Below are 21,362 nucleotides of genomic sequence, written 5' to 3' on the forward strand. Positions count from 1 at the left end.
CCTCCAAAGAAGTAAAGATTTTTGCGAACGCAGACGATATCGCCGTCTTCTGTCGAGACAAGGAAAGTGCCTCTAATGCTGTAGAGGTGGCGAACAGATTCTGCAAGGTCACTGGAAGTGCGATAAACTGGATCAAATCATTGGGCATCTGGCATGATAATTAGAACGATAAAGCAGATTTTTTTGAATATATGCAGTAGACCGTGACACCAGCGCGGTACTTTGGAGTACCCCTACAACATTATCGTGATACAACGAATTATTGGCAAGAAGAAGTAGAGCACGTTAAAGTTAAAACAACAAAGTTTGGAGGTAGGAATTTGTCGATTTTCGCGCGATCAACAGTATGTAATCTTTTTCTTTTTGCGAAAATCTGGTACGTGCTGCAAGCACTGTGTGCGTCAAGAATGGCCATCCAGAAGATACACAGAGCATGCGCCGTTTTTATATGGGGATCCACATAGCCTGTGGAAAAGAGAGAGAACCAGTCGCACTAATTTATTTCGATCGGTGATGTCTGGGGGCCTTGGGTTGGTGCATTTGTTTTTGGGGCAAGTTGTCTCGAGATTTTATTTCCTGCGAGATCAGAAGGATCCCTTTTTGCGAACAGTGTGCCAAGTACGCTTACGAGATGTGTTACCTCAGTTTATCGTATTCTCAAGATCAGCAAATGGTGCAAGTCTCCACGGATTTCTACGGGAGGTAGCTTGGTCCGTGGAATTCTTGTATGCTCGCTTTTCACTTGATTATCTTGCTATTGTTGGAAGGAAAACAATGTACAAGGACCTAGTAGATATTTGTATGCCGGTTCCTTTCTACCGTTCTATGTATTCAGCGACCACAGGAGTGGCCGTATTGAAGCGAGTGAGACGGGTGCCAGTGCGGTCTGGGGTCAAAACTTTCTTCTTCCAACTGCACACTGGAACTCTTCCCGTCAAACCTTGGCTACAATGAAAAGGTTTTATTGTGGCGTGGTCCATAAACTGCATCATGTGTAAAAAACCAGAGACGACAGAACACATTTTCTTGCATTGCACGGATGCACTTTTCTTGTGGGACATTCTGCAACGTACACTGAAAAAGGATTTACCTGTCACACCGTACCGGCATCCGTTTCCTTCCAATTGCGAGTGAAGATTGTGTTCCTTATGACATGTTTATGGTGCTGACTCTACATAGCCTGTGGAATACGCGCATGGATGTCAGGCATCAACGACTGGTGATTCGCTCAGCTAGAGAGCATTTTTTTAAGTATTTTGTTTTTTCGCGAGGCTTGCAACGCACGACTAGAGAAGCCTGAATGGGCAACATTGTTAGATGAACTCGTCTGTCTAAAGCGTTTTTAAAAAAGTGCGCCAGCCAATTGACGGCAGGCGTTTATACCATTAGAGTATTGTGAATACCATATTCGTGTGCATGTGTGTTTGTATTTTTGTCAAAGAGCTGCAATAAAGAAAAAAAAATCACAGCATATCCACGGGGTGAATGATGATGAGTGGGCGAAGCTCCGGAGGGAATCATCGGATCTCCCGCTTAAGGGGACGCTAGCACAAACGCGTTAGAAACGTGCAGTACTCTCTAGTAAGGGGGAGCGGCCACAGCGTCTTACGCAGCCATTTACACATGCCGGAACGTGCACCGCGTTTGCCGACGCCATCACATGACTGCTGAGAGAGTATACCCCCCGTATTCATAAACGCTCCTCGACTTGAACTTGACTTGCCACCGCTTTGGGCAGCGCGTTCGAAACGCGTTGAAGGTAAGGCGGAGAGCCCACAGCGTCTTACACCAGCTTCTTACACGGGCCGTAACGCGCTAGCACAAACGCGTTAGAAACGCGCTAGAAACGCGACCTTTCGTTAATGTTGGGTATTTATTGCCATCGTGGTGCGTGTGTCCATGTCCGCTTCGTGGCGTAGTGGGCTAACGCCGCGCGCTCGGAAGCGAGGGGTCCCTGGTTCGATTGCGCGCTACGGACACTACTTCGGAATTTTTTTTCTCATTTTTCTCAGACTGGTTACACACTACTACTACGACGACGACGACGGGGACGAACGGGTGCCGCTATAAGGAGCTTCGCCCCTAAAAAAAGGCTCTAAAAAAGGCTCGTTGGTCTAGGGGTATGATTCTCGCTTTGGGTGCAAGAGGTCCCGGGTTTGAACCCGGGACCTCTTTTTTCCCGTTTTTCTTATTTCTACGATCAGTCGGCATGCAAATAAATATTTAATGAAAACCGATTATCATTATTCTCTTTGTTCATTATATTCCTTTTCTCTTCTCAGCACAGACGCGACGAAAGATGCCTACTTCTTTTTCTTTCGAGCCAAGATGTTGCGATACTGTAAACGTGCCACGAATGTCGAGTGACCTCGGCTCGTTGATTCCACTTCCGGACACCGTAGCGAATGGTCACGGAATGTTACGCTCCCAAGGGGCGGTTACAGCGGCCCAGCAGGACCGTGGTATCAGGCTTACGGAAACGTCTTCACAGGATTACCAACTTGTTTTGCCTCAGCTGCCATCAGGTACGACCGTGTGTAATACCGTGTTTTTGCATGGTGATTTGAAGGCCCGGCCCTACCGTGTTGAACATTTTCGCGATGCGCTTGACCGCCATAGGCTAATGCCGGAGGTGGTGGCGCTCGGGGCCTATCAGATGAACCATGTGTGGACTATAACATTCAAGTACGATGTCGGGAAAAGGAAGCTTTTGTCGGCGAAGGCCTTTAGCGTGAAAGTACATCGCTGTGTCGCGATTGACTCCTGCAACCAGGACATCAGAATGAAGCTTTACTGGCTGCTTCACACGACACCCCACGAGGACGTCAGAGCAGCCCTGGCGCCATTCGGTACAGTGACTGAAATATCCAGGGAGAGGTGGCGAGTGCCCGGTTGCGGAGACAAAGGTTCTCACACGCGACTTGTATCCCTACGCTTAAAGGCTGGTATGACTATAATAATAATAATTTTGGGGTTTTACGTGCCAAAACCACGATCTGATTATGAGGCACGCCGTAGTGGGGGACTCCAGAAATTTGGACCACCTGGGGTTCTTTAACGTGCACCTAAATCTAAGTACACGGGTGTTTTCGCATTTCGCCCCCACCGAAATGCGGCCGCCGTGGCCGGGATTCGATCCCGCGAGCTGGTATGACTATGGAAGATCCCGCATCAGCTACGAGTATCAGAAGATCATGCACTCGTGATCGTGCCAGGCAGACCTCCGCTCTGCCTCCGGTGCCGCAGCACCGGACATATACAGCGCGAGTGCCGTGTGCCACGTTGGGGGCTCTGTCGTCGTTTTGGCCACGACGAGACCCAATGCGTGCGAAGCTACGCTAATGTGACTGGGCCGGGCCGGAACGACGCTATAGACGAGCACCGGATGGACCAGGCGGACGCGGAAGAGACTGCTGGAGGGGGTGGAGACCCACAAGGCAAGCAAGAGAAGCCAGTGGTCTCGGCCAGCGACAAGTGCCGACCTAGCAAGGGGAGCAGTGAGGATAAAAACAACGAAGCGCAAGATGAACCGGCTGCGGGAAATTCGACGGTGTGTGAAAGCGCAGGCAATGCGGTGGATACCGAGGGCGTTCTACGACAGGGCAACCCTGGCGCGGCCGTACTCAAAGAGCCCTGCGAGAAAAACGACCAGGCCATCGCGGTTTCAAAGAGGCCCCGGGAAGTCACCGACGTGGAAGGCACACTTGAGCAAGACGACGGTGGTAGCAACGAAGGGCCGCCCTCGAAGGCTTCCTTTTTCCGCCGGTCTACGCTTAAGCCCAAACCAAACGTTCCGACAGACAGGAGGCAGACGCCGGCAGTTCCCCCAGACAAGCAGACGACGCCGGCAGTTCCCCCAGACGGGCGGCAAACGCCGGTGGTTCCCTCGGACGGGCGGCAGACGCCGGCGGTTTCCTCGGACGGGCGGCAGACGCCGCAGTTCCCTCGGACAGGCGGCAGACGCCAGCCGTTCCCCCAGACAAGCAGACAACGCCGACAGTTCCTCCGCAGTAGCGGGGTGCTGTTCTCGTAGAACGCTAAGTTGTGACTCGGGTTTACGGAACGTTCGAGGTCAATGATTTGTGCCAAAGAGCGAGACGTCGTGGCCTCGTCGCATGCGACGGAGCTTATATAAGAGTGCAGAGAATATCTGTAAGTTACACTGCCTTTGATTCCAAACAGAAGTTATTGTGTTTTCGCTTGCTCTTCTCTTTCCACAGCAAATGATCATGGGCTAGCATTACGTATTGGCACGCTTAACGTTCGCGGGTTAACGGCCAGACGGCGACAAGCCCAATTAAGCCGCCTGATGCTGGAAAATGGCATAGACGTTCTTGCGGTTCAAGAATCTAAAATTGAAAGCGAAGAGCAAACGGACAAAATGGTCGAGGTTTTTAAATTGCGTTACAGCATTTGTGTTTGCCGTGCGGTAGGCAAGGCCGGTGGCTGTCTTTTATTTTTGCTTAATTCAATAGGCATTGTTGAACAAAGTGCAATGATGGCCCAAGATGGGCGATTGGTAATGTGCGACTTCTCTTTAAATGATGTGGGTTGGCGAATGATCTGTGTGTACGCTCCGAACAAAGTTTGGGATAGGAAAATATTTTTTGGCTATGTTGAGACACTTCTGGAATGTGAAAGCAATGTCGTCGTTCTCGCAGACTTTAATTGTGTATGCATGTCCGAAGATAGGGTGCCGAATACTGTAGTACGCGATAAAAGTACGCATCAACTCAACGCAATCATGGCAGGCTATGATTTAGTAGGCGTGGGAAACGTTTTAAGCGGAAACAGAGTTATTTTTACTCATTTTCAAGGTGAGAGTCACGCTCGACTAGACCGTCTATACGTATCAGCAAGCCTCGCGCGCACGGTCACTAGCTACACAGTCAAGCATGTGAGCTTCAGTGAGCACAGCCTGGTAACGTGTACAGTGGGCGAGAAGCTTAGTGGGTCTAACTTTAAGTGGGGACTTTGGAAAATGAATGACACAATCTTAAGTGATGAATGGTTCGTAAAAACTGTAAAGGAAAAAATTGACGGAATGCAAATGGATGTCACATCAAACTATGCTCAGCTATGGGAGCAGTTCAAAATTGATGTGAAAATGAGTGCGATCGAGAGGGTTTGCGTGATACGTCATAAAGCTAAACAAAGAGAGAAAGAACTACGAAACATGCTGGATTACTTTCTAAACGCGGAGTGCACAGTGCCGGGATTTTTTTCTAAGCAGATACGAGAAATTAAATGCGAACTTTAAACGTTGGACGCTGAAACTTATCAAGGGGCTGCGATAAGAGCACGAGCCGAGCGACTGTGGCTCGGAGAAGTGGCTCGGAGACTGTGGCTCGGAGAACTAAGCGAGCGCTCAGTGACGAAAAGAGTTATGCTTCCAAGAACATAATTAAAGAAATCTGGTTTAACGACGCAATGTCTAAAGACCAAGAAGTCATTGAAAAAGCTTTCGCTGAACACTACCGAGCTTTGCTGGGTAGGCAGGTGCCCGTTACGGCAGAGTTTGTAAACACTTTTCTAACGCCTCTGCCGAAACTAGAAGATGAAATTAAAGATGGACTCGAGAGGCCAATCACGGCCAAGGAAATTAAAGAAGCCATTGAAGACTTGAGTAAAGGAAAAGCGCCTGGACCTGACGGCCTAGGAGCTTCATTCTATAAAACTTTCAAGATGGAAATAGCTGAGTTACTTTACTGTGTTGTTGCGGAAGCTCATGAAACTAAGCACTTGCCGCCATCATTCAGGAAAAGGCATGTCGTACTCATACCGAAATCCAATGAAGCGGTAAAGCTGCAATTCGTTAATGGATACAGGCCTATAAGCCTCACGAACGTGGATTATAAGATCTACGTGAAAGTGCTCGAAAAAGACTACAGACAGTTATCAAGTTAATAGTAGGTCCTCACCAAACATGTGGTATCGGAAAAAGAAAAATAATGTCGAATATTCACGTCGCTAGGAGTATATTGGAGTGTTGCGACGCAAACCTCGAATGTGTAGCAATGGTTCAATTTGACCTAGAAAAAGCTTTCGAAAGGGTTGCTCACAGCATACTCCTTGCAGTGTTAGTGCAGTGCATAACACATTAATGTAGGAAAAGTGATTCAGGACGGAGTAGCCATGGCCTATGAGAAGTGTTCTGCTCACCTGGTAATCAACAAAACAATTAGTGAAAATATACCAGTGTTATCCAGTGTGCGCCAGGGGTGCCCTTTGTCGCCTTTACTTCTTGCAATTTTTCTTGAACCTTTCTGTTTGAAGGTACGGGAAAACAAAAATATTCGCGGCAACCGTCTTTTAACGCAAGAGGTAAAAATATTAGCTTACGCAGATGACATCGCACTTTTTTGCATTGATCAAGAGAGCATTCGGGAGGCAGTCAAGGATGCAAGACGGTTTTGCACTCTGACTGGGAGTGCCATAAGTTGGCAAAAAAAGCTTAGGCTTCTGGCACGGTGAATGGGATAGCCGGCCAGCAATGGTCGAAACGATACCGTTCACTGATACTCCAGCCAGTTATCTTGGTGTTCCTTTAGAATACTATCGCGATACGACGACGCAATGGACCGAGCAAACCGAGCGGCTTAAAGCACAAACAACGAAGTGGGGTGGCAAGAATCTGTCAATATTCGCGAGAGCCACGGTGTGCAATGTGTTTCTTGTCGCCATTGTTTTACATGTTACAAGTTTTATGTATGTCGCGAGTGTGTGTACAGAAGTTGCACAGGGTGTTTGCTATGTTCGTTTGGGGTTCAAGATGAGAGCGCACGAGTCGTCTGAATCTGTTTCATTCAGTGCAGAAAGGAGGATTGGGGTTATCGCATTTGTTTTTGAAACAGATAGTGTCGCGATTCATATCCTTGCGAGACGAAAGCGATTGTTTTTTGCGGTGTGTTATCCAGACGCGATTAGGTGACGCACTGCCAGAGTATGTAGTGACGTCATGTGCTAGACCGAAAGTAGTTGTCCGAGGTTTTTTGTTCGAAGTAATAAGTGCTTTCCCTCTTTTAAAAGCACACTTTTCTATGAAGTACCTTAGTACTGTCGCAAGAAAGCGATTATACAAGGATTTAATAAATATCATGTGTCCTCTGCCAATATACCGTGCAATATATGCACTGGGGCGAGAGCAGAACGTGTTGAAGCGTGTTAAAGGAATGCCAGTAAGAGCAACATTTTTCTTCATGCTACACACTGGCACGCTTCCTGTCAAGCCATGGCAGCAAGAGAAAAGGATCTTTATACCCTGGAGTGTCAATTGCCCCATCTGTGAGAAACCGGAAACAATTGAGCACATTTTTCTGGTGTGCTGGGACTCAGTCTTCCTTTGGGACATTCTACAAAGGACCATTAAGGAAGAATTCCCATTAACACCATTGGAATCCGGTTTTTACCTTTCGAAGAGACAGAAGGCGTGCCATGTGACATGGTGATGTTACTCTGCATGCACAGCGTGTGGAAAACACGAGTGGCGGTGCGAAATGAAGATGTACACGCAAAACGGGCGAGAGAATATTTTATACAAAAACATCTTGTTTATTCGCGAATTCTATAAAGTACTCAGTGAACCACCTGAGTGGTTACCAACCTTTGAACAGCTTGCAGCCATTAAGCTGATTTAAACATTTACTGACAAGGTACACTTGCACCTAGAACTGTATTGTCTTCTTATGATTTTTTTATGAGGGGTATGATTCTCGCTTTGGGTGCGAGAGGTCCCGGGTTCAAATCCCGGACGAGCCCGTTATTTCTTTTACCTTCACTAGGCATGCGAATAAATATTTAATGAAAACCGATTATTATTCTCTTTGTTCATTATATTCCTTTTCTCTTCTCAGCACAGACGCGACCAAAGATGCCCACTTCTTTTTCTTCGTTTTCATGCGAGCCAAGATGTTGCGACACTGTAAACGTGCCACGAATGTCGAGTAACCTCGGCTCGTTGGTCTAGGGGTATGATTCTCGCTTTGGGTGCGAGAGGTCCCGGGTTCAAATCCCGGACGAGCCCATTTTTCTTTTTTTAGGATCAGTCGGCATGCGAATAAATATTTAATGAAAACCGATTATTCTCTTTGTTCATTATATTCCTTTTCTCTTCTCAGCACAGACGCGACCAAAGATGCCCACTTCTTTTTCTTCGTTTTCATGCGAGCCAAGATGTTGCGACACTGTAAACGTGCCACGAATGTCGAGTAACCTCGGCTCGTTGGTCTAGGGGTATGATTCTCGCTTTGGGTGCGAGAGGTCCCGGGTTCAAATCCCGGACGAGCCCATTTTTCTTTTTTTTAGGATCAGTCGGCATGCGAATAAATATTTAATGAAAACCGATTATTCTCTTTGTTCATTATATTCCTTTCTCTTCTCAGCACAGACGCGACCAAAGATGCCCACTTCTTTTTCTTCGTTTTCATGCGAGCCAAGATGTTGCGACACTGTAAACGTGCCACGAATGTCGAGTAACCTCGGCTCGTTGGTCTAGGGGTATGATTCTCGCTTTGGGTGCGAGAGGTCCCGGGTTCAAATCCCGGACGAGCCCATTTTTCTTTTTTTTAGGATCAGTCGGCATGCGAATAAATATTTAATGAAAACCGATTATTCTCTTTGTTCATTATATTCCTTTTCTCTTCTCAGCACAGACGCGACCAAAGATGCCCACTTCTTTTTCTTCGTTTTCATGCGAGCCAAGATGTTGCGACACTGTAAACGTGCCACGAATGTCGAGTAACCTCGGCTCGTTGGTCTAGGGGTATGATTCTCGCTTTGGGTGCGAGAGGTCCCGGGTTCAAATCCCGGACGAGCCCATTTTCTTTTTTTTAGGATCAGTCGGCATGCGAATAAATATTTAATGAAAACCGATTATTCTCTTTGTTCATTATATTCCTTTTCTCTTCTCAGCACAGACGCGACCAAAGATGCCCACTTCTTTTTCTTCGTTTTCATGCGAGCCAAGATGTTGCGACACTGTAAACGTGCCACGAATGTCGAGTAACCTCGGCTCGTTGGTCTAGGGGTATGATTCTCGCTTTGGGTGCGAGAGGTCCCGGGTTCAAATCCCGGACGAGCCCATTTTTCTTTTTTTTAGGATCAGTCGGCATGCGAATAAATATTTAATGAAAACCGATTATTCTCTTTGTTCATTATATTCCCTTTCTCTTCTCAGCACAGACGCGACCAAAGATGCCCACTTCTTTTCTTCGTTTTCATGCGAGCCAAGATGTTGCGACACTGTAAACGTGCCACGAATGTCGAGTAACCTCGGCTCGTTGGTCTAGGGGTATGATTCTCGCTTTGGGTGCGAGAGGTCCCGGGTTCAAATCCCGGACGAGCCCATTTTTCTTTTTTTTAGGATCAGTCGGCATGCGAATAAATATTTAATGAAAACCGATTATTATTCTCTTTGTTCATTATATTCCTTTTCTCTTCTCAGCACAGACGCGACCAAAGATGCCCACTTCTTTTTCTTCGTTTTCATGCGAGCCAAGATGTTGCGACACTGTAAACGTGCCACGAATGTCGAGTAACCTCGGCTCGTTGGTCTAGGGGTATGATTCTCGCTTTGGGTGCGAGAGGTCCCGGGTTCAAATCCCGGACGAGCCCGTTTTTCTTTTTTTTTTAGGATCAGTCGGCATGCGAATAAATATTTAATGAAAACCGATTATTATTCTCTTTGTTCATTACATTCCTTTTCTCTTCTCAGCACAGACGCGACCAAAGATGCCCACTTCTTTTTCTTCGTTTTCATGCGAGCCAAGATGTTGCGACACTGTAAACGTGCCACGAATGTCGAGTAACCTCGGCTCGTTGGTCTAGGGGTATGATTCTCGCTTTGGGTGCGAGAGGTCCCGGGTTCAAATCCCGGACGAGCCCATTTTTCTTTTTTTTAGGATCAGTCGGCATGCGAATAAATATTTAATGAAAACCGATTATTATTCTCTTTGTTCATTATATTCCTTTCTCTTCTCAGCACAGACGCGACCAAAGATGCCCACTTCTTTTTCTTCGTTTTCATGCGAGCCAAGATGTTGCGACACTGTAAACGTGCCACGAATGTCGAGTAACCTCGGCTCGTTGGTCTAGGGGTATGATTCTCGCTTTGGGTGCGAGAGGTCCCGGGTTCAAATCCCGGACGAGCCCAGTTTTTCTTTTTTTTTAGGATCAGTCGGCATGCGAATAAATATTTAATGAAAACCGATTATTCTCTTTGTTCATTACATTCCTTTTCTCTTCTCAGCACAGACGCGACCAAAGATGCCCACTTCTTTTTCTTCGTTTTCATGCGAGCCAAGATGTTGCGACACTGTAAACGTGCCACGAATGTCGAGTAACCTCGGCTCGTTGGTCTAGGGGTATGATTCTCGCTTTGGGTGCGAGAGGTCCCGGGTTCAAATCCCGGACGAGCCCATTTTTCTTTTTTTTTAGGATCAGTCGGCATGCGAATAAATATTTAATGAAAACCGATTATTCTCTTTGTTCATTATATTCCTTTTCTCTTCTCAGCACAGACGCGACCAAAGATGCCCACTTCTTTTTCTTCGTTTTCATGCGAGCCAAGATGTTGCGACACTGTAAACGTGCCACGAATGTCGAGTAACCTCGGCTCGTTGGTCTAGGGGTATGATTCTCGCTTTGGGTGCGAGAGGTCCCGGGTTCAAATCCCGGACGAGCCCATTTTTCTTTTTTTTAGGATCAGTCGGCATGCGAATAAATATTTAATGAAAACCGATTATTCTCTTTGTTCATTATATTCCCTTTCTCTTCTCAGCACAGACGCGACCAAAGATGCCCACTTCTTTTTCTTCGTTTTCATGCGAGCCAAGATGTTGCGACACTGTAAACGTGCCACGAATGTCGAGTAACCTCGGCTCGTTGGTCTAGGGGTATGATTCTCGCTTTGGGTGCGAGAGGTCCCGGGTTCAAATCCCGGACGAGCCCATTTTTCTTTTTTTTTAGGATCAGTCGGCATGCGAATAAATATTTAATGAAAACCGATTATTATTCTCTTTGTTCATTATATTCCTTTTCTCTTCTCAGCACAGACGCGACCAAAGATGCCCACTTCTTTTTCTTCGTTTTCATGCGAGCCAAGATGTTGCGACACTGTAAACGTGCCACGAATGTCGAGTAACCTCGGCTCGTTGGTCTAGGGGTATGATTCTCGCTTTGGGTGCGAGAGGTCCCGGGTTCAAATCCCGGACGAGCCCTTTTTCTTTTTTTTTAGGATCAGTCGGCATGCGAATAAATATTTAATGAAAACCGATTATTATTCTCTTTGTTCATTATATTCCTTTTCTCTTCTCAGCACAGACGCGACCAAAGATGCCCACTTCTTTTTCTTCGTTTTCATGCGAGCCAAGATGTTGCGATACTGTAAACGTGCCGCAAATCTCGAGTGACCTCGGCTTGTTAATTCTGCTTCCGGCCACCGAGCGTGACGGACGTATGATGACATGCTCCGTAGGAGCGGCTTCAGCGGCCATGTCTGGCCGTGGTAACAGGGCTATGGAACTAGGAAGGTACCTACCAGGTTCTTCTGCCAGGTCTAGCTGCCAGCAGGGCGTTTCGTTTTAAATACAGTTTTTTTGCACGCGTATATCACGGCCCGAACATACCGGGTGGAAGATTCGCGTGACGCTTTGGCACAGCATTCGCTTCTCCCGGATCTGCCGCCCTGGGGGTGTATCGCATGAGTCACGTCTGGCCGATCACTTTTAAAGGAAGCGGATGCGGTGAAGATGATCTCGAGCGTCGGGGAGCTACGTCGCTGCTGCCTGGTGAAAAGCCGCTGCTGCCTGGTGATTGACCCGGCGAACCAGGACGTTCGACTGAAACTCCACTGGCTTCTACAAAATGCGCCTGATGAGGACGTGCGTGTCGCCTTTGCGCCGTATGGAAAAGTTGCAGAAGTTGCCCGGGAGCACTCGCGCATGCAGGGTATGATAGAGAAGGCTTCAACTACCAGCTGGTCATCCTAAACTTGAAAGCTGGCGTGAAGCTAGAGGACCTGCCCCACCAGCTTAACGTTGGCGGTGAGTTGGCGGTAGTCATGGTACCTAGCAGGCCTCCGCTGTGCCTTCGGTGTCGGGGTAAGGGCCACATCCGCAGGGAGTGCCGAGTCCCGCGTTGCGGAACCTGCCGACGCTACGGACACGAAGAAGACCAGTGTCATCGCACCTACGCGAGCATTGCAGGCCCAGGAACCAGCGAGGTCTCGTCCGAGATTCTGATGGACGAGGCGGACGCGGAGGAAGCAGCCCGCGCAGCGGGAAACCACCGCGTGATACTGCGCCTTCATTGACGCCGCTGGCGAAGCAGAAGGCAGTGGCTTCCATTGCAGTAGCTGCTAGTGTAGCGGCGCAGCATGAGCCTCAACAAGGCGGTGATGACTAGGCGACGGACGCGGCGAAAGCCACGGGCAAAACACAAGGCAGCGTGGAGACCCCCGACATGGATGCCACGGAGACGAACCAGGGAGCGGCGAGCTTGATGGCTGGGAAGCGTCCGCATGAAGAAATTGTCGGCGTGAAGCAGCAGCCTGGTGAGGAAGGTGGCGAGCCTCCGCCGAAGGCAGTGGGTGTGAGACGTTCGTCGCTAAAGCCACGGCCGAACCTTTCGGCCGAAACGCGGCAGGCGGGTAAACCGCCTGCGTATAGTAGCGCGGGGTCCTGGTCGGTGTGACCGCCGGTTGTTGATCGATCTGTGTCACAACGTTCCGGCCGTCGTATGGAAGGCTACGCCGAGCGTGAAGGTAGTCACCATGCTAATAGAGGCGCTTCCTTTAACGCATGGCTCAGTGCTCCACTTCGTGTAGTGACCATAAATGTCAGATGGCTCGGAGCAAGAAGGCGACAATACCAGCTCAATCGCCTCCTGCTGGATAACGATATTGATTTAGCCACTTTACAAGAGCCGAAAATAGAGAGTCAGGAGCACACCGACCGCATGGTGTCCTCCTTTCAAGCAAGCTTTTATGAGTGTGTCTGTCATTCAGTTGAGGCGTCGGGTGGATGCCTTCTGTTCATCCGTAACACGGATGCCTTGCCTGCCCAGTGGTCGCCTCTTGGGTATTATTTCACGTTTTCGAATTTATGTTGGCACATTGTTTGTGTATGTGCTCCTAATGTAGAAAGTGAGCGTCAAATGTTTTTAAGTCACTTGAGCCGTGGTTGAAAGACAAGATTTTACTTCTACTGGGCGACTTCAACTGTGTATGCGCCGCTGTTGACAGAGTGAAGTGTAGGCCACTGAGAGACAAGAGCTCTGAAGTGTTGAATACATTTGTTCGTGATTATGGTCTCGAGGATGTTGGCAGTTTGTTCTCCACTGGGACCCACCCAGAATGCACGCACTTTCAGTGGGAGAGCCATGCTAGGCTTGACAGGATGTATGTATATCTGTTGAGCTTTTGCCCCTATGCTCTAATTATGAAGTTAAATCTGTGCCTTTCAGCGATCATTGCCTCGTGAGTACGACTTTAGCAATGAAGCGTAGGAAATCGCGTTTTAACTGGCATTTATGGAAAATGAATACAAAACTTCTGCAGAATGAAGGGTTTATTTTGCAAGTTCAGACCAAGCTAGACAAACTGCTAGATGCGCAAACTGATAAATGCGCAGCCTGCTAGCTCTGCAGTTGAATGGGAAGGATTCAAAGAGTGGGTAAATGTAAAAGCAATAGAAAAGAGCAGCGTGGTTCGTTATAAAGAGAAAGAGTAAACGTTATAAAGAGTAAACGTGCCGCAAATGTCGAGCGACCTCGGCTCGTTGGACTAGGGGTATGATTCTCGCTTTGGGTGTGAGAGGACCCGTGCTCAAATCCCGGACGAGCCCGTTCTTTTTCTTTTCGATCAGTCGGCATGTGAATAAATATTTAAATAAAACCGATGATCATTATTCTTTTTTTTCATTATGTTCCTTTTCTGTTCTCAGCACAGACCTGAACAAAGATACCCACTTCTTTCTCTTCGTTTTTCAAGCGAGCCAAGATTTTGCGATACTGTAAACGTGCCTCTGCTCGTTGGTGTGATTCCACTACCGGTTACCACAGCGTGCGGTCATGGAATGCTGTGCCCCGTAGGGGTGGTTCGTGCGGCCCAGCCGGGCCGCGGTATTAGCCTTACGGAAGCCTCTTCACACTATTATCAACTTGTTTTGCCTCACCTGCCATCGGGTACGACCATGTGTAGTACCGTGTTTTTGCACGGTGATGTGAACGGCCGGCTTTATCGTGTTGAGCATTTTCTCGATGCGCTTGATCGCCATGAGCTTAAGCCGGAGGTGGCGGCCCTCAGGGCCCATCAGATTGTGTGGGCTATTACATTCAAGGACGATGTCGGAAAAAGGAAGCTTTTCTCGACGAAGGCCTTTAGCGTGAAGGAAAATCGCTGCATCGCGGTTCACTCCTGCATCCAGGGCATCAGAATGAATCTTTACTGGCTGCTTCACACGACCCCCGACGAGGACGTCAGATCAGCCCTGGCGCCATTCGGTACTGTGACCGAAATATCCAGGGATAGGTGGCGAGTGCCCGGTAGCGGTGACAAAGGTTTACACACGTGACTTATATCGTTACGCTTAAAGGCTGGTATGACCATGGAAGGCATGCCACATCAGCTACGAGTATCAGAAGACCATGCGCTTGTGATTGTGCCAGGCAGACCTCCACTATGCCTGCGGTGCACTGGCACCGGCCATAATCGGCGCGAGTGCCCTGTGCCACGTTCTGGTCTCTGTCATCGTTTTGGCCACGACGAGACCCAATGAGTGCGAAGCTACGCTAACGTGACCGGGTCTGGCCGGAGCGACGCTATCGACGAGCACCTGATGGATCAGGCGGACGCGGAAGAGACTGCCGGAGTGGGCGGAGACCCACGAGGCAAGCAAGAGAATCTAGTGGTCCCGGCCAGCGACAAGTGCCGACCTAGCAAGGGGAGCAGTGAGGATAAGGACAACGAAGCGCAAGATGAACCGGCTGCAGAAGATTCGACCTTGTGTGAAAGCGCAGGCAATGCGGTGCATACCGAGGGCGTTCTACGACAGGACAGCCCTGACGTGGCGGTACTCAAAGAGTCATGCGAGAAAAACGACCAAGCCATCGCGGTTTCAAAGACGTCCCGGGAAATCCCCGACGAGGAAGGTATACGCTTGAGGAAGACGACGGTGGTAGCAGCGAAGGACAGTCCCCGAAGCCTTCTTCTTTCCGCTGGTTTACGCTTAAGCCCAAGCCAAACGTTCCGCTAGACAGGAGCTTGGAGGGTCTAACTGGAAACCTCAGAAAATGAATGACACGATCTTAAGTGATGAATGGTTTGTAAAAACTGTAAGGGGAAAAATTGACGGAATACAAATAGGTGCTAATTCAAACTATGCTGAGCTATGGGAGCAGTTCAAAACTGATGTGAAAATGAGTTCGATCGAGAGGGCATGCGTGATACGTCACAAAACTAAACAAAGAGCGAAATAACTACAAAGCATGCTCGACTACTTCGTAAACGCGGAGTGCACAATGCTGGAATTGTTTTCTAAGCAGGTAAGAGAAATTAAAAGCGAACATGAAACTGTGGACATTGAAAGTTTTCAAGGGGCAGCGATAAGAGCACGAGCCGAGTGATTGTAGCTGGAAGAAACGCCAACTAAGTGCGCGCTCAGTGACGAATAGAGTTATGCTTCCAAGAAAATAATTAAAAATTACCACCCAAACGCTCCGTACGGATGGTTAACCAGCGAAGCTGAAACATGCGGACCCGTTGTTTATAATTGGGTTAATCTCGACGGTTCATTAAAGTATTTCTCAATTATTTGTTACGTCTTTGTGTTTCTTAATGAGGTTACACATACGTTCGGCTGCGACGGAGAGAACGACGTCACAGACGGAATGCCCGCAGTCCGCCGTTGTCGCTTGCATTCGATGTCTCGAGTTTGCTCGGTGGTATGGTTAGGAAAATTCGCCCGCCACTTCCACTTGCGATTCTTCGAAATAAATTTGCTTCAAAATTAAATCTGTCCGTTACGTAAGACAATGAATGGCTCATGCCCTCGTAAACGTGGCCTCCCCATTACGACGACAGGAAAGAAGTGAAATTCTGCGCTGGAATGATGAGCACCAAGGGAGCCAGATGTGGAAGAAGACGACGACGAACGCGGAAGCAGAGGCACGAGCGCAACCCGAGGGGCGCCAACGAGCCAGCTGCGGAAAACGACCACGCTCTAGCCAATGCTGATAATGATAGTTTTCTGTACAAAGGCGACGGACAGACGCTTTTTCGTTTCGCCTAGCCATGTAAAGCTTCGCTTTAAAAATCTGTTTCAACGACGCAATGTCAAAACACCAAGAAGTCATTGAATAAGCTTTCGTTGAACACTACCGAGCATTGCTGGGTAGGCGTATGTGCCCGTAAAAGAAGAGCTCTTCAAGCCATCCACGAGGCTGTGCAACATGCCACATCTAACTGCCTACAATCAAACAACTAGATATCTTCACTGATTCTTTAGCGGTCATTCAAAAATTCAGGAAGGTTTACAAGGAAATGAAGTTTGCGAGATGATACACACTATCAATAGCAAAGCAGCTACTTGCGTCAGGGTGCGCGGGATTAAAGGCCCTGCTGCAAACCCTCACAACATTGCTGCTGACCAGCAGGCACACTGCCCTCCTAATCCAGATCTACCGTCTATGCCCCTCCCAACCCAACCCTTAACTCACTCCGAGCCCGTAAAAGTTTTCTCCGGCTAGACACACCCGTTCTTATCCCACTCTGCGTCTGATCCCTCCCCCTTCACCGTACTAGGGCGGAGGAAGTTGTGCTTAGTAAACTTCGGGCCGGGGTGGCCATTACACCGGCTGTGATCTCAACGGGGAACTGGTCGCATTTATCACTGGGTGCTACGTTTCCATACTGCTCCGTCCCAGTGATGGAGGTAGATGCGTACCACCTGGTATGGACATGTCGAAGCTTGCAGTCGGAAATTTCGCGTCTCCTACTGGAAGCAGGTCTCCACTACAGTGTCACAACCCGCTATGACCGCTGGATACATAACATACTCCACATACACAACACAGGCCTCACAGCACACATATTGTTACGGAGTGATGCATACATGGATCAACGCGATGCTTGGCAGAGCGACGAAGACGAACGATAAGGACGCTGGCACTTGTGCCGGATCAGACATCTCTTGCCCTAGCCTTCTTTGTATATATTCTGTAAATATATCCTTCGCCTCCATCTCGCTTCCGTCACACTTTGGTGGTGGTGCGGGATACGTCTCGCCTCGCAAGGGAACTTCGCAGCGGCCGTCGTTTCGGACATCTGTTTCCAATGGCGGAAGACAGGGCATCTACATCAGTGCCCGCCACTTCAACGGTCGTGCTTGTGCAACCCCGAGATCCTGGCACGTTCTCCGGTTCCGGTTACGCGAATGTTGAAGACTGACTTGCGGAGTACGAATGCGTGAGTAAGAACAACCGATGGGACCCTACCGTGATGTTGGCAAATCTTCTACCTGAAGGGCACTGTGAAGGTATGGTTTATTAATCACGAAGGGCTGAGATTGGGAGCTGGGACACCTGCAAATAAAACTTCGAGACTTCTTTGGGAAGCCCGTTGGCCGGAAGATCGCCACGACAAAGATGCTCGCGTCACGTACACAGATGGCTACTGAATCTTACGTTGCGTACATAGAAGACGTATTAGCGCTATGCCGAGAGGCCAACGCCGAGATGCCGGAGGACGACAAGGTTGGGTAAATGTTGGAAGGGATCGCCGACAACCATTTAAACCTTTTAATGTGTAGAAATTGTTCTACAGTCGACGCTATTATAAAGGAGTGCCGGCGCTTTGAGCAGGCTAAAAGCCGGTGCATTGGTCACTCATTTGCCCGGCTTCCCAACACGGCGGCAACATCCTCTTGCGAAGAACGCACGGCTGTACAGCCGTCAGTCCCACCAGATCAGCTAACACGGATTGCACGCTGCGAACTTGAGGCCATGACCCCTGCTCCAGTTCACGCCGGTGACTCGATCTTGATTACGGCTCTATTCGATCAAGCCATTGTCCGGCAGGAGCTCGCCAACATGGGCATTCACTCTGTGTGCACCTTTGCCAGCACAACACAAACTTCGTGGCTTCCGCCCTCATCTGATCAAGAGCAGCGATTCGCTACACGATATCGCGACCTCAACGGCTGCGTGGCGAACCCCTGATAATCGCCCGACATGTTTTACTAGTCACCGTATTGGCCACGTCGCCCGTTACTGCGCCACCCACTGACTGGTCCTCGGTGCCTCGAACACCGTCTACCCTTTACCGCGGTCCTGAGAGCAACCGCTTCCCGCCTTCAACTCAGTCCTATTTCCCAACGCCGATGTTTTCCCCAGGATAAGTAGCCGCTCCCTGTCGCAGCGTGGTCACCAGTCACGCTCGCCTCCAGGCCGTCGCCCATCGTCTCGCTCACCGCACACTCGTCGCCCGCCGTCCCCTTTTAGCCCTGATCGTGCCTATCAGGAAAACTAAACAATGCAGCGCCCGGAGGTGACGCTGCATTGACGACTACCACAACAAATCCTCTTCTGGATTTGTTGTGGTAGTCGTCACAACAAGCTTGTTAGACGTTGATGCTTGTTAGACGTTCTTAGCTTGTTAGACGTTGATTAGACGAAGCTTGTTAGACGTTGATGTTGATGGCGTAACTATTCCAGCGCTCATCGACAATGGAGCACACATCTCTGTAATGAGTGCAGATTTTCGTCGACGCCTTCATAAAGTGCTCACGCCTGCCGCCTCCCGCATCCTCCGCGTCGCTGATGGAGGGACTCCTGCCGTTCTTTGGATGTGCACCGCCCGCGTCTGCTTTGCTGGTCATCCCACTTACGTCGAATTTGCCGTCATCTTCGGCTTAGATTTTTTGTCCACTCCTTCTGCCCTGATTGATTGTGCGACCAGTGCTCTTCAGCTTGAGCTGCCCCATCCTCCCGACAGTTCAGCCGCCATAACGCCACGCTTATGCTCTCGCCACCACGTTCGTTGGCCGCCTCAATCTGCTACATACGTTACTTTGACGTCTTCACGCGACATTCCCTATGGGGTCTACGCCTTGTCTCCGATTATCGACGTCTTGGTAGCCCGCTATGTGGCCCTGGCTCACACCATTGTTTCCGTTTCTGACAATACAGTGGTCGTGCCGCTTCTCAACGTGTTGCGACGCCCGGTTCCTTCAAGCTCGACCGGCGTTTACTTCTGGGTAGCGTGGCGTTCTCGCCAGACTGCAGGCGTCCGGTAGACCATAGCGACCAGGCAGGGGCAAGACGATTTCTACTGCGAAACTTGCAGTTTATTTCATGGTTGATGAAGGATCAAAGAGAAGAGAATAATTAGAAAATACATGACGAGGCTGGCCGCTTAAATAGGCCCGCTCAAATCGTAGGCGGGATTTCGCTCACGTCAACGTCACGTGACAGGTTACTGAGTCCAGTCGGGGGTGCTGCACCTGCTCCCTCTCTCCCAGGCGACGTTTCCCGGGCTTGCCTCCGCTAGCGGTGACTCGAGGTCTCCGGTAATGCACAGTTCGCACCTGGGCGCACGCACACAAAGGGGCCAGTAATCACTGCGACTCGAGGCCACGGTGGTACACAGTTCGGGGAAGGTGGACCCCCTCGCCTCCTGGGCGCACGCACACATAGGGGGCCATTAATCATTGCGACTCGCCCGCCAGATTGAGGACCCCTCGAGACAACCATAGCAAATCAGGGATTCCTCCTCCATTGGTTTAGGCATGGTCCTCCGATAATCCCCTCCGCACGGATGTCACACGTCAATCGTAACAGCATTATCCTCTTTGAACCGGGTGTCACACGTCAATCATAACAAACGTCAGCCTGGTGACTCAGGTTATCCCGCAAGGTATGTCGCTGGCCACCATTTCCGCGCTTGACCCCTGCAAATTTGCCACTTTGGATGCAGATGTTTCGCCGCCGTTTTTGTCCGCCAACTTCGCGCCTTCGTCTCTCGATGACATTAACAAGATTATTGATCCCGATCTGACCCAGGCGCAAGCCCAAATATCTAATGGGTCCTGACGTCTTATCGTGACATATTTGATTTTGACGGCCGCCCTCTAGGCTAAACATCTGTCGTGGTGGTGGTGGTAACATTTGTTTATGTCTTGAAAGATCTTCACCCCGTTTTTATAGGGGAAAGACTGCGGGCCGCTCCCACGTTGGGACGGGAAGGCCAAGCCTCACCGCCGCATCGTGGGCCTTCTGGACAGCCCGTAGTTGATTAATCCATTCGTGGCTCTTGACCAATGAATAAAATGCTTCCGCCATCAATACGTGGTCCGTGTTGTGCTGTAAAGAGGGGCACTCCCAGAGCATGTGTTTAAAATCGCTAACTCCGCCGCAGTCGGGACACAGAGGGGAGACCTCCGTGTACCTACCTACTGATGACGGAGTGTGGGATACGAGTTCGTTTGTATTAGCCTGAGGGTCACGGCTTGAGGTCTCGTGAGATTTCGATGTGGCAGGGGGAAAGCCCTGCGACTCATCTGATAGTGGCTAGTGATCTCGTTGAAGGTGGAGAGAATGTCCCTGAAACGGGGGGGGGGGGGGGGTTCTGCCTCCGAAAAGGTCAGACCAAGCCCGTCGCCGGTCCCACCCGGCACACCGGCCTCCCAGTGCCCGGCGCGGCCGGCACTACCTCGCGCCCGGGCATGGGCCAACTCATTAACGTTGGCTAGCCCCCCTAGTTCTGCGCCCTCGTGCGCCGGGAACCATGTAATGACGTGATGATTAAACACCTTACCCTGAAGTGCCCTACCAACCTCTTCACAAACTGTCCCAGTCGAGAAAGCTCGAAGAGCTGATCTCGAGTCCGTATAAATATCTTCCCTGTCCGACTGAAGGAGCGCCAGCGCGGTTCATCGAATTAACACTGGTGACGCCACTCCTATACGCTGACATCCATATCTCGTATCGCATCACGAACATCAAGTCATCCAGAACGAGGTCGACAAAATGATTACAAAAGACGTCATAGAACCTTCATCTAGCCCGTGGGCCTCCTCTGTTGTTCTAGTGAAAAAGAAGGATGGCAGCTGGCTTTTCTCCGTTGATTATCAGAATTTGAACAAAGTCACTCATAAAGACGTCTACCCTTTGCCTCGTATCGATGACGCCCTCGACTGCCTTCATGGAGCCCAATATTTTTCTTCCATCGACCTTCGGTCTGGCTATTGGCAGATTTTAGTCAACCCTATGGACCGCGAAAAAACTGCCTTTATTACGCCCGATGTCCTATACCAATTCAAGGTCATGCCGTTCGAACTGTGTAATGCCCCAGCAACTTTCGAACGTAT

General features: G+C 49.5%; 13 non-coding genes across 13 annotated transcripts; all 13 read left to right on the forward strand.

Moving 5' to 3' along the window:
* The first annotated feature begins 7,951 nt into the window (after positions 1-7,951).
* Trnap-ugg (transfer RNA proline (anticodon UGG)) lies at positions 7,952-8,023 on the forward strand. The gene has a single exon. It is a non-coding gene; the product is annotated as a tRNA-Pro (tRNA).
* A 192-nt stretch (positions 8,024-8,215) lies between these two features.
* Trnap-ugg (transfer RNA proline (anticodon UGG)) lies at positions 8,216-8,287 on the forward strand. The gene has a single exon. It is a non-coding gene; the product is annotated as a tRNA-Pro (tRNA).
* Positions 8,288-8,479: 192 nt separating this feature from the next.
* Trnap-ugg (transfer RNA proline (anticodon UGG)) lies at positions 8,480-8,551 on the forward strand. The gene has a single exon. It is a non-coding gene; the product is annotated as a tRNA-Pro (tRNA).
* A 193-nt stretch (positions 8,552-8,744) lies between these two features.
* Positions 8,745-8,816, forward strand: Trnap-ugg (transfer RNA proline (anticodon UGG)). The gene has a single exon. It is a non-coding gene; the product is annotated as a tRNA-Pro (tRNA).
* Positions 8,817-9,008: 192 nt separating this feature from the next.
* On the forward strand, positions 9,009-9,080 carry Trnap-ugg (transfer RNA proline (anticodon UGG)). The gene has a single exon. It is a non-coding gene; the product is annotated as a tRNA-Pro (tRNA).
* Positions 9,081-9,272: 192 nt separating this feature from the next.
* Trnap-ugg (transfer RNA proline (anticodon UGG)) lies at positions 9,273-9,344 on the forward strand. The gene has a single exon. It is a non-coding gene; the product is annotated as a tRNA-Pro (tRNA).
* Positions 9,345-9,540: 196 nt separating this feature from the next.
* Positions 9,541-9,612, forward strand: Trnap-ugg (transfer RNA proline (anticodon UGG)). Its single transcript has one exon. It is a non-coding gene; the product is annotated as a tRNA-Pro (tRNA).
* A 198-nt stretch (positions 9,613-9,810) lies between these two features.
* On the forward strand, positions 9,811-9,882 carry Trnap-ugg (transfer RNA proline (anticodon UGG)). Its single transcript has one exon. It is a non-coding gene; the product is annotated as a tRNA-Pro (tRNA).
* Positions 9,883-10,077: 195 nt separating this feature from the next.
* On the forward strand, positions 10,078-10,149 carry Trnap-ugg (transfer RNA proline (anticodon UGG)). The gene has a single exon. It is a non-coding gene; the product is annotated as a tRNA-Pro (tRNA).
* Positions 10,150-10,344: 195 nt separating this feature from the next.
* Positions 10,345-10,416, forward strand: Trnap-ugg (transfer RNA proline (anticodon UGG)). Its single transcript has one exon. It is a non-coding gene; the product is annotated as a tRNA-Pro (tRNA).
* A 194-nt stretch (positions 10,417-10,610) lies between these two features.
* Trnap-ugg (transfer RNA proline (anticodon UGG)) lies at positions 10,611-10,682 on the forward strand. Its single transcript has one exon. It is a non-coding gene; the product is annotated as a tRNA-Pro (tRNA).
* A 193-nt stretch (positions 10,683-10,875) lies between these two features.
* On the forward strand, positions 10,876-10,947 carry Trnap-ugg (transfer RNA proline (anticodon UGG)). Its single transcript has one exon. It is a non-coding gene; the product is annotated as a tRNA-Pro (tRNA).
* A 197-nt stretch (positions 10,948-11,144) lies between these two features.
* Positions 11,145-11,216, forward strand: Trnap-ugg (transfer RNA proline (anticodon UGG)). Its single transcript has one exon. It is a non-coding gene; the product is annotated as a tRNA-Pro (tRNA).
* Positions 11,217-21,362: the final 10,146 nt, after the last annotated feature.

This window comes from Dermacentor silvarum, chromosome 1 (genome assembly GCF_013339745.2).
Source record: "Dermacentor silvarum isolate Dsil-2018 chromosome 1, BIME_Dsil_1.4, whole genome shotgun sequence".
In the NCBI taxonomy this organism is placed as follows: Eukaryota; Metazoa; Arthropoda; class Arachnida; order Ixodida; family Ixodidae; genus Dermacentor; species Dermacentor silvarum.